This window comes from Castanea sativa, chromosome 11 (assembly GCF_040712315.1).
Source record: "Castanea sativa cultivar Marrone di Chiusa Pesio chromosome 11, ASM4071231v1".
In the NCBI taxonomy this organism is placed as follows: Eukaryota; Viridiplantae; Streptophyta; class Magnoliopsida; order Fagales; family Fagaceae; genus Castanea; species Castanea sativa.
Window position 1 is genome coordinate 50,005,457 of NC_134023.1, and position 12,754 is coordinate 50,018,210.

General features: G+C 36.4%; 1 pseudogene; it reads left to right on the forward strand.

The window, feature by feature from the left end:
- Positions 1-1,991: 1,991 nt before the first annotated feature.
- Positions 1,992-5,852, forward strand: LOC142616660 (UDP-glucose 4-epimerase-like; annotated as a pseudogene).
- Positions 5,853-12,754: the final 6,902 nt, after the last annotated feature.

Below are 12,754 nucleotides of genomic sequence, written 5' to 3' on the forward strand. Positions count from 1 at the left end.
ATACCTAATTAAATTCATTACTATAATAGTGCTCTTACATCTACTTTGATAAGTACTAATAATATAAGAATTGAATATTTGGTTGTGAAAGGAATGTATGCAACTATACATCAGTTCTTTGAGCTCGTTGAGCATAAATGTATAGGGGCTCTTTCTTGTGCATTGATCTAAGAAATCTATAGAATCCTGATCCTAAAAATGAAAAGAACAGGCCACAGTCATGGACCGATGGGCAAAGAAAAAAATCACATGTTCACAAAGATTTCAAAGTTCTTCGGATGGAAATTTGAGAATATCGCCCCTCAAAACATGTTTGATATACATAATACATATCATACAGCAAAAATACTTATCATAAATGTTATTAAAAAATAAAAATCAAGCTCTAAATTTGGATGATTCACCTACTATGCTCAACCATTTTACCTTCAAAACTTTATAACAGGCATTGCTGCAAAATTTTGGATGATTCACATGTATATCAAGCAAATTTTAAGATAATTTTAAATTAAAAATTCTAAATGAGCTCACTAAAAAAATAAAGTTTGACCATAATTGCTTCATAGAAATAGCAAAACCGAAAGAATCACAACGAGAACTTCATGGCATTTAGAATAAATCCGTATATAATAATGAAAAGTTGAAAACCAAGTCACTAATAATGATAAGGATTTTGTTAATATGTGCCCTAAGGGCACACAATAATTTTCATTTTTAGAAAAGATTTTCTCGAAAATTAAAAAAGTATTGACAGCTTTTACAATTTTCGAAAAAATATTTACAAAAATGAATAGTTTAATGTGTGTCTTTAAGGCACACATTAACCACACCTTAATGATAATATGCACAATAAGCTCAACAGCTTTAAAGTATTTCTAAAAAATGAGGACATTCACGGTAGATAACAATGAAAACAAATTGAGCCAGTAGTAATAACAAATATGCAGTTAGTACGGGACAAGTATCAAGCAACGATGTTGTTCCTTCAATATCAAAGTTGGCTATGTTTTTTGTTTTTGTTTTATTTATTTATTTATTTTTTGCACTAAAATTATAGCAAAACAATATTTGCAACTGGAAAATATAGCCCATCTCTGGCAGTGACTCAATTAAATACACTTTCCAACCTTAATCCTAAATCCTAAATAAAAGAAAGCCAACAAATTCAAACTATTCTTAAAAGCAATCAAAACAGAGCTGAAGTCTAGAACCACATATTCACTACAATCTTGACAAAGTGACCCTCCTCAGCCAAACAAAAAATCTTAAATATTTACATCTAAGCAGCAATCCAATGCATCATACACTCGAAACTGGTCCCTTGAAGTAATGAAAATCTGATAGTGAAAAAACATTGGAAATTATAAATTTGTTTGCACTTTTTAGTTTTTACAGTCTGACGCACTACTCTGTTCACTGCCTCAGGTTTTTGGGGAGTTTTCACAGTACCAGAACTCTGCTCATTGTACTCTGCACAGTTAACTGCAATTGGTAAATTCCTCAATTTATTAGCCCTTTTATCAAATTTTGTTCCAAAAGTCTGATCCATAAACTCATCAAGCTATATTTTCTACCTTTTATTGTGATTATAATCTGGTCAATGGCCTATTTTTCTCTACAAGTGTGGAATGTAAATAGTATATAATTGTGTGCTCTACTCCGTTTAATCAATTCTTATTTTTGAGGACCCCATATGAAAGGACTTCGACATTTGATACTTTTTGTACTGTGGACTGTCTAAGAGTTTTTGGATACCTTGAGTTTTTGTTAGTCTTTCTTGTATTTATTCAGTAGCCGTATTATGCAAGTGAAGTTGTCAAGTAGGTGCATTTAAATTGTAAAAGGAAACCACAATGGTTGATGCTACAAGAAAATGGTGTAAAAGGTGTATTGTGAATGAAGTGCAAGGTTTATACGTGACAATCCGGTAAATTTGTTTGCTGTTGCAAGAGTTAGATGCTACAATAATAACAACAACATGCTAATAAAACATGGCCAAGTATGGCTTTCTCGCCCTTTCTTCTGCTATCGTGGCTTTTGCAGTAAGTTCCTTTTTCTTTTCTTTACTTCATATTTTCTTAAAATCTCTACCCTATAGATATTAAATCAATATTCATGGATTAGATGCTACAATAATAACAACATGCTAATCTAATCTAATCTAATCTAATGTACATATGTGCTTCTCCTCCTCATTTTCATTTACTCAACTTAGAGTTTAAAGGTTTCCTGTTTCCCTTTCCCAACTACTAGTTTTATGCAAACATCTGATCTATGTGATTCACAAATTATTATAACAATACTACTATACTAATATATGTTTGTTGGATAGCCCACACACTTGATCTTTTAATTAACTACTATGACCTTGCCTTTTCTTGCTGCTATCCCAACTTTTGATACTTTCCTGCATCTGCTACTTTTATCTTGTGCTTCTTCCTACTCTTAGATGTTAATCTCTGTTTTCACATGATTTACGGTGTAAGAAGGTTTCTTAGAAGAAGGGCTTTCAACTAAATTTTTTTGAATTGCAGTGAATAGAGATGTCATATATAGGCTGGTCAAGTGTTAAGTTGCAGTGCCAATTTGGAAGTCATAAGTTATCTTCCTTAATTTACTCTACATGGTAAGTGTTTGTAGTGATGGGGATGATATGCTGGTGTGAATGTGATTGTTATGAAAGAGCACAAAGCTTTCGGCCTGTTCTTACTGTTTGTGTTGACTGGGGATTTGGAGTATTTGCTTCCCTTGGAAAAGCAGCTGTCAAACAATTAAGCACCATCTAACGTAGCTATTTTTACCTTATCAGAAGCTCTAGGACAGATCCTAAGACTATAGATTCTATTGTATATGTTTGATTTATATAGTAATATGCGTGTATTGATTAAACTAATTAAATATGCATATGATGAATAGTGTTAAAATATTTTGGATTGATGAAAGCCAGGACTTTTATTAATGGCACCTGGTATTCAAATTTTTTATTTTTTATTTAATTTGTGTGTGTAAATTTCTGTTTTGTTTGGTTACCGAAAAAATGAGGGAAAAGAAGGTTAGAAATTAGAGATTCTTGAATATCTTGAGCAATGCTAGTTATAATTTTCGGGAGATTTGTATTTTCTTTTTTAAAAAAATTTAATAGTTTCTAGGCAACCAAACGGTGGCGTTTTGAGGTTTTTGGCTTTTGGTTACATTACGTGTTGGTTTTATTGCAGGGTGATCTTAGGAATAAGGAGGACTTGGAGAAGCTCTTTTCTCAAACATAGTATGTTTAATTTCAATTACATTTGCAGTGCTATGATTTTCCATTGTTCTCATTCAATTTTACGGTTAACTATTTTCTGCAGAAACAAACAAAATTATAAACTTTTTAAGAGTTGGCTTAATTTTGGGCCATTGGCTTTGTTTGAGACAGATTTGATGCTGTGATCCATTTTGCTGGCCTCAAAGCTGTTGGGGAGAGTGTTGCAAACCCTCGCCATTATTTTGATAACAATTTGATTGGCGCTATTAATCATTATGAGGTTATGGCAAAATATGATTGCAAAAAGGTGAATCCGCGATTTAATTTCTGGAACTCATTTGATTTTGTTTTTGAATCTTGAACTTGTAACAAATGGTTCGTGATAGGCCAAGAATGTATTGACTCATTGTGAAAAATTAACCAATTAATTAACCAAGTTAATTAATTAATCCAATTAACATGAAAAACGCGTGCCAACACAAACAAATAACCAACTAAGGTTTTAAGGTCACCACTCTTAAAGGAATTCTAGTACTTTATACCAATTTACAGTTGAACCCTTACCTCAATACATAATTAGACTTATTCTATAGTGACAATCTCTTATTTTCAATGGACGGCTCCTAGTACATAATTAACCAATCGATGCGCAGATCCCAGTACGCTGCTTACTCCTTTGCACAAATCCAAGTACATGACTAACCACCAACTTGAGAAAGATGTTAGTTACAAAGTTCTTCAACATGATGAAGATCACGAAGCTCCTTAGTTACACAATCCAATGGCGTACAAACGCAGCAGCTTCTTCAAGAGAAAGATGAATTAGGGCAAATTCTGTCTTCGGTCACAATTTGCATGAACAAAACTTTGTCTCACACTTGTGCAACCTTTAACAGCCCTTAAAATAATCCTTATATGTATTTAGGGTTGTGATAAAAGAAAGCCTAAATAAGTATACACGGATATGTGTGAAATCAGATCTGAAAAACTAATTTTCATAAATCTTGATAGATAGGTTATCTATCGAGCAGCTGTCGAGTATCAGGCTGAAGATCCGATTTTAAATCTCGATAGATGCTATCTGTGGGCTCGCTAACTGTCAATGTTTAAAATCCAATACTTTTTCACTTGTTTCTTGGATAGATTTGCATGATTTTAATACTTGAACGTGAATTTTATTCCTTGAAATATTAAACATATCCTAGATCTACCTAATTACAAGTAAAATGATTTTTGTCATTAGATTAGCCAATTCTACATGACATATGTTCTTAATATGATTCATATATGTCCTAACAGTTCGGAAGTGAATCGACAAATCTATGTTTTAAAGAATTTTTGGCTGTTAAGTTATGTATTAAACATTCATTTTTGTCGTATTTGATTTTTGCTAAATCTTTGATTCTAGTATATTTCTTTTCAAATTATAACTGCATAAACTATTATTTGTATATGTAGCTGTATATTTGTGGAAGTAATATTGGTGTTTTTGGTGTCTTACTGCTAAATTATGAAATTTTTATGTTCGATGTCTAATTCTTTTGTCGCCACGGGCCCTTGTAAATCACCCACCATTGTAACTATCGAATCATAAAAATTGTCTAATTATTTGTTTGTCGAAAGTAGTTATAGCATTCAAGTTCCAGTTGAATCTTTAACAGATTATTCTTTAGTCTTAGAATGCGAACTATTTTTTTATTGATTACATCACATGTTGGCATGCTCTACCCGCTACTGACACAAGTAATATTATCCTATGGCCAAATAGATGGTTTTCTCATCTTCTGCAATAGTTTATGGATTTCGAATTGAAAGCTATGAATCCTTATGGACGGACCAAGGTATGTATCACTGGGTGCTTAGTAATGTTTATTTTGGGCATAACACATATAGGATTTGTCTTTGAAGTTGGATAATCCCACTTGCTGTTTCTTGTGCTCATAGGAGTGCAGTTTCTTTTCTTTTCTGACTTTTAATATATTCTATATTTATAGTTTTTCCCTGAAGAAATTGCTCGAGATATTCAGAAGGCGGAGCCAGATTGGAAAATTATATTACTCAGATACTTCAATCCTGTTGGGGCTCATGAAAGTGGTAGAATTGGTGAAGATCCAAAGGGCATCCCAAACAATCTCATGCCATACATACAGAAAGTAGCTGTTGGCAGATTGCCTGAACTTAACGTGTATGGTCATGATTATCCAACGAGGATGGTATTGCGGTATGTTCTTTTTTTGTGTAAATATTGTTGAGTAGTAGTGGATAGGAATTTCCCTAGTTTTTCAGTAATATCCATTCGTCCCATCTCATGGGCCTTTTTGACACAGACTATGTAAAGTTTTGTATTCCACTTATAATCCTTTATAACCATGGCAGTAGTATTTGACTTTCTGTCATTACATAAAATTCGATTAAATTGACAATTTATTTGCGCTTACAAAATATCAAATGTTTTTGTGTTTAACAGGTCCGAGACTACATCCATGTCATGGCCTTAGCTGATGGTCACATTGCTGCTCTTCGGAAGCTTTTTACTAAAGAGGACATAGGTGATCGTTCTTCCTTGCATACGAATTTGTATGTCAATGAATTTTCTGTCACCTGTTAACAGTTTATTAGGCATTTATTTAACACAATCATGCTTTTATCGTGGGATTTCTATGAAAATCTTGTTTTAGCCATATTTTACAAACACAAGGCATTAATAAATTGTGCTTATCCAATGCTGCGCAATAGTTATCATTGATATCCAGAAAAGTTTCCTTGTCATAACCTTGTTTAGGTGTTAGTCATAAAGAGTAAAGGGATAATAATTTAGAATGCAACTCAAGTCTCAAGGTAATTTCAATTCTGAAATTAAAAAAAAAAAAAAAGATCTTCGCTAGTAGCTAGTAGGTTATGGTTTTAAATTTTGGGTCTTCAAAAATAATAATAAGATTTTATATATATTAGGTTGCCTGAAAGATGATGCATTTAAGTTCAGCAACAAAATGACAGTCTGCACAATGATAAATGGGTAAAACAATGGGTATCTTTCTTCCTCACAACTCACAAACAAGATGGAGATTGAGATCACAATAGAGACAAGTGAAGGCATATGATTCACAAATATTGATTGATAAAATCTTTTTTTTTTTTTGTTGATAACATAGTGTCCCCTTGAACACACTGTGAGTGATAAGATGGATCAATTTCAATTTGTTGGTTCATTTTGAGCAAAAGTTGTAAGGTCATATGAATTAGTAATAATAAAACAAATTTTGACTGTTGATATAAAGCCTTAGAGCATCTCCAATAGGTTCTCTAAAACCAATTTTGGAGAACAAACAGACCAGAAACTCACTCCACAGCTTCTCTTAAAGCAAAAATTTTCCAATTTTTTTTTGAAGTTGCTACAATAGTTCTCTTAATCTAGAGAACATTGTAGCAACTCCAAATGAATTTTTTCCTTAAAAATTAAACAACTGAATAAAAAACAATCCTTTCTCTCATCTCTTTGTTTCAGTCTCTTTGCTTCACTCTCAATGAGTCAAATGTCTCACATAGTCCAAACACGAAACACAGAACAAAATCCAATTCTTACAACAAAGTTGAATCAAAACAAGCAAATAAGGGGGGGGGGGGGGGAAAGAACAAGCCGATCTGACCCAGTTTGGTAGTGGGGAGGATGACGAGCGGCGGTGGGGAGGCGGACAAGGCAGTGTTCCATGGTGAACGCCAATCTCCACCGACTTTGTCCTTTTGGCAACCTTGATTTTCACCAGCCTTTTATCTGTGCAGCAGTCTTTCTCCTCTCTCTCTCTCTCTTCTTAAGAGTTTTGTTTGTTTTACACAAGTCAATCATCAATATCTAAAATGGAGTCCCAACATGAGAAATTCTCTCTCTCTCTCTCTGTAACATCCTGCACTTTTTTTAAAAAAAAAGGGCAAGGTGGCAGATTTTTTTTTAGGGATGCCAAATTTGCAAATTATGTGCTCTCAGATGAAATTTGCAATAGCTGGGCCTATAGCCTTCTTTAGTGAAATAACTTCAACCCACTTTGTAAAGTACTTGGTAGCCACTAGTATCCAAATATGACCCTTGGATGTTGGATTGATTGGGCCTATTAGATCAAGCCCACAAGTATGGAATGGCTAAGGAGTCATCATGTTTTGGAGGTTGGTGGGATGAGTGTGTATAAGATTCCCATGGACTTGGCAAGTATGGCATGTCTTCACACATTTAGCTGCATCTTGTTTCATGGTGGGCCATAAATACTCAAGATTGAGTAGCTACTAGAAAAGTCGCTTTTTGCCTTGATGGTCACCACACTCTCCTGCATGTACCTCTTGCATGACTGATTGTGCTTTAGGGGTCCCTAGGCATCTCAAGGGTTCCCCATTGAATTCCTTCCAGAAAATAATACCACTTTCCACAAAGTAACGAGTAGCCAATTTTCTCAAACAGTAGGCCTCCTATTGGTTGTCGAGTAAGATGCCCTCAATGACATACTCAAGGAAGGGCATACGCCAATCACTAGTGGTAAAGATTTCATATGATTCTATCTGATCAAAAGTGTATTGGCAGTTGGTGCATTGTTCTTGGACAGTGGTCGCTTGTTTGCTCATTTCTAGCCAGTAATATCCTGACCACTGGAGGTGTCTATAGGGACTAACAGAATTTCTAAAGCCACATAATTTTTTATGAACTTCTTTTAATTGCTTAATGGACTCATCAAGGCTCAACCATCTAGCTAGAACTCCTCCATGAAGTTTTTTGTATAGCTCTCCTACCATCAGAGTGTAATCTTTGAGCACCTTCAAATGGTCTTTCTCATTGGGTGATAACAATGCTTCTTTAAGGGATGACCGCCAATCTGTCTGTTCTAGCTGATAATCAAAGAACTCTTCTCTCAGCATTTGTACGACTGGAATAGGCCTTTTCACAATAGTGACACCTGTGGTTTCACCCTCAAAGCTAAATTTTGATCCCAAGGTAGCTAGGGCATCGGCAAAGTGGTTATCAGACCTTAGAGAGTGTTCAATGTTTAATTCTTCAAAAGAGTCCTCCAACCTTTGAGCCATAGCCCTATATGGAGCTAAAGATGGTTTCTTGAGTGCAAAATCTCCTCTAGCTTGGCAAACAACTAGATTTGAGTCTCCAATTACTTGAAGATGTTTGATTCCCATTTCACGAGCTACCACTAGGCCCATAAGGTATGCTTCATATTCAGCCATATTGTTGGTGCATGGAAAATCAAGCTTGAATGACATAGCCACTGTTTCTTCGGTATTCCTGGACAAAACTATTCCAGCTCCTCCTTGGGAAGTGGTAGAGGATCTGTCAAAGCGTAAAGTCTAAATAGCTATAGCTGTTTCCATTAGTGCAATTTTTGGTAGCTCGCTAGGTACATCATCAGCAATGTTCCAGCTATCTTCTCCAGGATAGTTTGACAGCAAATCAGCAATGGCTTGACCCCTTACAGCTATTAGGGTGATTATGATGATCTCAAATTCAAATAATTGTAAGAGTCATTATGCTAGCCTTCTAGAAAGAATTGGGCGCCTCAAGAGTGAGTGGATCATATGAGATTTTGTTAAATGCTGTACCGTATGAGCTAACAGATAGTGACGCAACCATTGGGCATCATATGTTAGAGTAAGCCAAGCCTTTACAGCCCTTGGGTAGCGGGGTTTAGCATCCTTTAACTTTTTGCTAATATAGTAAACTAGTCACTCAATCCCTTCTTGATCATCCTGGGTTATTAGTGCCCTAATTGCTTCGTCATTGGTAGCCAAATACAACTTGAGTGGTTTTCCAAGTATAGGTGCACATACAATTGGCAGTCTGGTCATAAGTTGCTACAGTTGGAGGAATGTCTACTAGCATTTGGAAGTCCAACAGAAGGGTCATCCTTTTTTCAGCAATGGTGTAAAGACAGCTGTAAAGGTAGCGAGACCTAGAATGAACTGCCAAATGTATGAGTCTACCAAAAAAACTTTTAGGATGTGTGGGTGTAGTAGGTGGCCTCGTAGTAGCAATGGCTTGCACTTTGCTAGAATCAACATCTATGCCTCTTTGGTGAATAAGAAATCCTAGAAATTTTTCAACTGTAACTCCAAAGGCACATTTGAGTGGATTCATGCGAAACTTGTAGAGTTGACACCTTTCAAAGATTTTTCGTAAGATAGCAAGATGATCTTCTCTTGTCTTTCACTTCACAACAATGTCGTCCACATAGTCCTCAATTTCTTTGTGCATCATCTCATGAAAGATTGCGGTCATAGCTCTTTGATAGGTGGCTCCGGAATTTTTGAGACTGAAAGGCATGATGGTGTAGTAAAAGTTGCCAATGGAGTTCGGAAGGCTGTCTTGGCTGCACCTTTGGATGAAATTCTGATATGTTTATAACCGCTGAAACCATCCATGTCCAGCAGTTGAGTCAATGAGCATATCCATGTTTGGAAGTGGAAACTCATCTTTGGGGCATGCTTTATTAAGATTCCAAAAGTCGAGACAACATCATATTTGTTTATTCTTTTTCTTGACCGATACAACATTAGAAAGCCATTTTAGGTGCATGATGGGCTTAATGAACCCAATAGTGAGGAGTTTCTGGACTTCTTGAATAATTTGAGCTTCAACATCAAAATGGAAAGTTCGCATAGGTTGTACTACTAGCTTTGCCCCTGGTTCCACGTTAAGAGCATGTGCTACTAGGTTGGGATCCAAACTAAGCATCTCATGTTACTCCCAAGTGAAGTCATCAATGTACTCCTTTAATAATGAAATGAGTTGAGCTTTCTCTAGCGGTGGCAAAGTTACATTAACTGAAGTTGGTCGCTGGACATTAGGATCATCACTAAGATTAATAGTTTCCAGCTCCACATTAGGTGAAAAATTGGTCACTACTAGAGGCTCTTTAGATGGTTTTGTCAGACCACTGGGCAGATTTTCTACTATTGCTGGGGCTATTGTTTCTTGAGTATAGCAACATATTGGTGTAGTGCTTGCTTCATTTAGTCCAGGACCTTTCTGTTTAAGACAGCTAGGGCGTACTATCATAAACAATACCCCAAATGACCATCTGGCAGCTGGACCTACACACATCATGGCTATGAGACATTGCTGGAGGTTTCCTTATGTTCTCTTTTCTTTCCCTTTTGATCAAGGAGAGATCTCATGTCTATTTTTGGATCATTCTCGATATCTTGCCAGCAGGGTAATGGGATCCCAACAGGCCTTAAAGTAGAATCCTCCCCACTTGGAGTAAGCTCATCATAGAAATTAGCCTCAAAGTAATGTGCCTCAAATAAATCAAATGGAGTAGGATTAGTAGGGATGCGTATAGGCTTACCATTAAGTCTTCCCTTGACACATTGGTGGTAAGTGGATGGCATAAGCTTGTGTTTGTGGAGCCATGGACTTCCAAGTAGAGCATGGTAAGAGACAGGTGAGTCGATCACATGAAATCTGGTGAGAGAAACAATGGGCCCCACTTTGAGGACTAGTTGCATGCTTCTAATAGTGTACTTATGAATTACAGCAAAACTAGAAACTTCAATAGGAGCCCCAACAGTTCTACTGAGTAGGATTCCAGCTACTTGAGTGTGCTAGTTGGGACAAGATTGAGTGATGCACCAGTGTCGACTAGTGCCTTTCTTTTGTGAACATCATTAATTTGAGTAGCAACAAATAGTGGTCTACTACGATCAGGGTGTTGTACCTCCATATCCTTGTCGGTGAAGGTAATGACATTAGTAGTTTCTATGAAAGCTCGACTGGCATGAGTTTCATCTGTGGGGCAGTGTGTTTTGAAGTTGGCAGTAATGGATACAAGATCTTCGGTCACTATTCTCCTTAACTCCTCTTTGAGCCTCAACTGGTTGAACAAAGTTTGAAAGGTAGGGCTCTGAGCGGAGATAGCTGCTGGAGGCATACTTATACTGCTAGCCATTTCATCTTCATCAACTCCGGTATGAAAGAGTACAGCTGTTATGGCTTTCCCTCTACAATGTTGAGGTGGTGGGTTTCGCTGGACCACCTACTCACAGGTGCGGTTTAAGGTGCCATTTGAAATCTTCTGGGGAAATTTTCTTTGGATTACTCTACAATTTCTAGTTCCATGACTCATGTATCGATGATACCAACAATAAAAGGGCTTTCGCATGTTCTCCAAAGTGAGCTCTTGGCCATGCTTGAAGGGCTTAAGCACTCTATCGGCCAGTAATTTGCCAATGACGACATTCATTTCTTCATCGGTGCATGGTATGGGAGAGTACTCTTCTGGTTCTTCTTCTCTTCTTTGCTTTACTCGAGCTACTGGTTTACTGCTAGAAACTATGAGAGCTCGAGGAACATTCTTCTTTTCTAACTTGGGCTTTTCAACGGTGGAAGGCTTGACTGATACTACTGTGTTACGAGCTTTTTGGAGAAACTAAGCAAACTGAACAATGTCAAGATTCTCCAAATGAGCCTGGTACTTATGAGACATGTTGTCGATGCAAATTTCAACAAGCTCTTGTTCTTTGCACTACCCATAACAATCAAGAGCAACATTTCCAAATCGTTAGATGAAGTCAAGGAGTCCTTCGAAGGACTTTTGCTTGGTGTTGTGGAAAGAGAGGATAGTAACTTTTTCTTCTCAATGAAAATACTTTGAGCAGAAACTTTCAACCATGTCATCCCATGAGGAAATGGAACCTGGCTAGAGAGCAGAATACCATGTGTATGCACGATTGGTAAAGGGTTTTGAGAACTCCCTTAGACAAAGATCTCAATTTCTAGCAAAAGGACCCATAGATACAAGAAACTTATTGACATGCTCAAGTGTATTCCCTTTCCTCCCATCATAAAGAGTGAAGGTGTAAGTCTCATATTTTTCTGGATATGGCTTGCTTAGTAACTCAGCTCGGTCTGAAGGCCTTCGAACAAAGTGTCTTGGTTCCCTTGGTTGGCTAATTATTCCCCTTTCCACCAAAGCAATGAGGTCAAATAATGTAATAAATTGAGGAGGAGAGGCATTTTGCTCACCAGATTGAGGATTTCCAGCGGTATTCCTCTATCCTGTCGTGTTTTGGGATCTAGACCTTCAGGTAATTGCAGGGGTACTGGTTCTTGAGTCTCTCTCAAGACTCTCATAGATTCAGCAAGTTCGAACTGGGCTTGTTGCATTTCTTGTAACATCTTCAGGAGAAAAGAGAATTGATGGTCAGAATTCTCTTAATTGACTTCATGTTGATCAGCTTGTTCATCTTACGCAAGCTGAAATAGTGTGAAATTTTAAGTTTTCTATATAAGATGTGCTTGCTCAGGAGAAATTTACTGACTATTACAGTTGCAATATGATGATATGATCATATGAACATTATCTTAAACTGAGAGAGGTAAACATGTAAATAAATAAATTAACTTGACATTTGGAGTTTTCTCAAAAAAAAAAAAAAAAAGTTGACATTTGGAAGCTACAAGTCCAAGATCAAATTAGAGAAAATCAACTATTCACCTATTAAAACTTTAGTTTCATAATA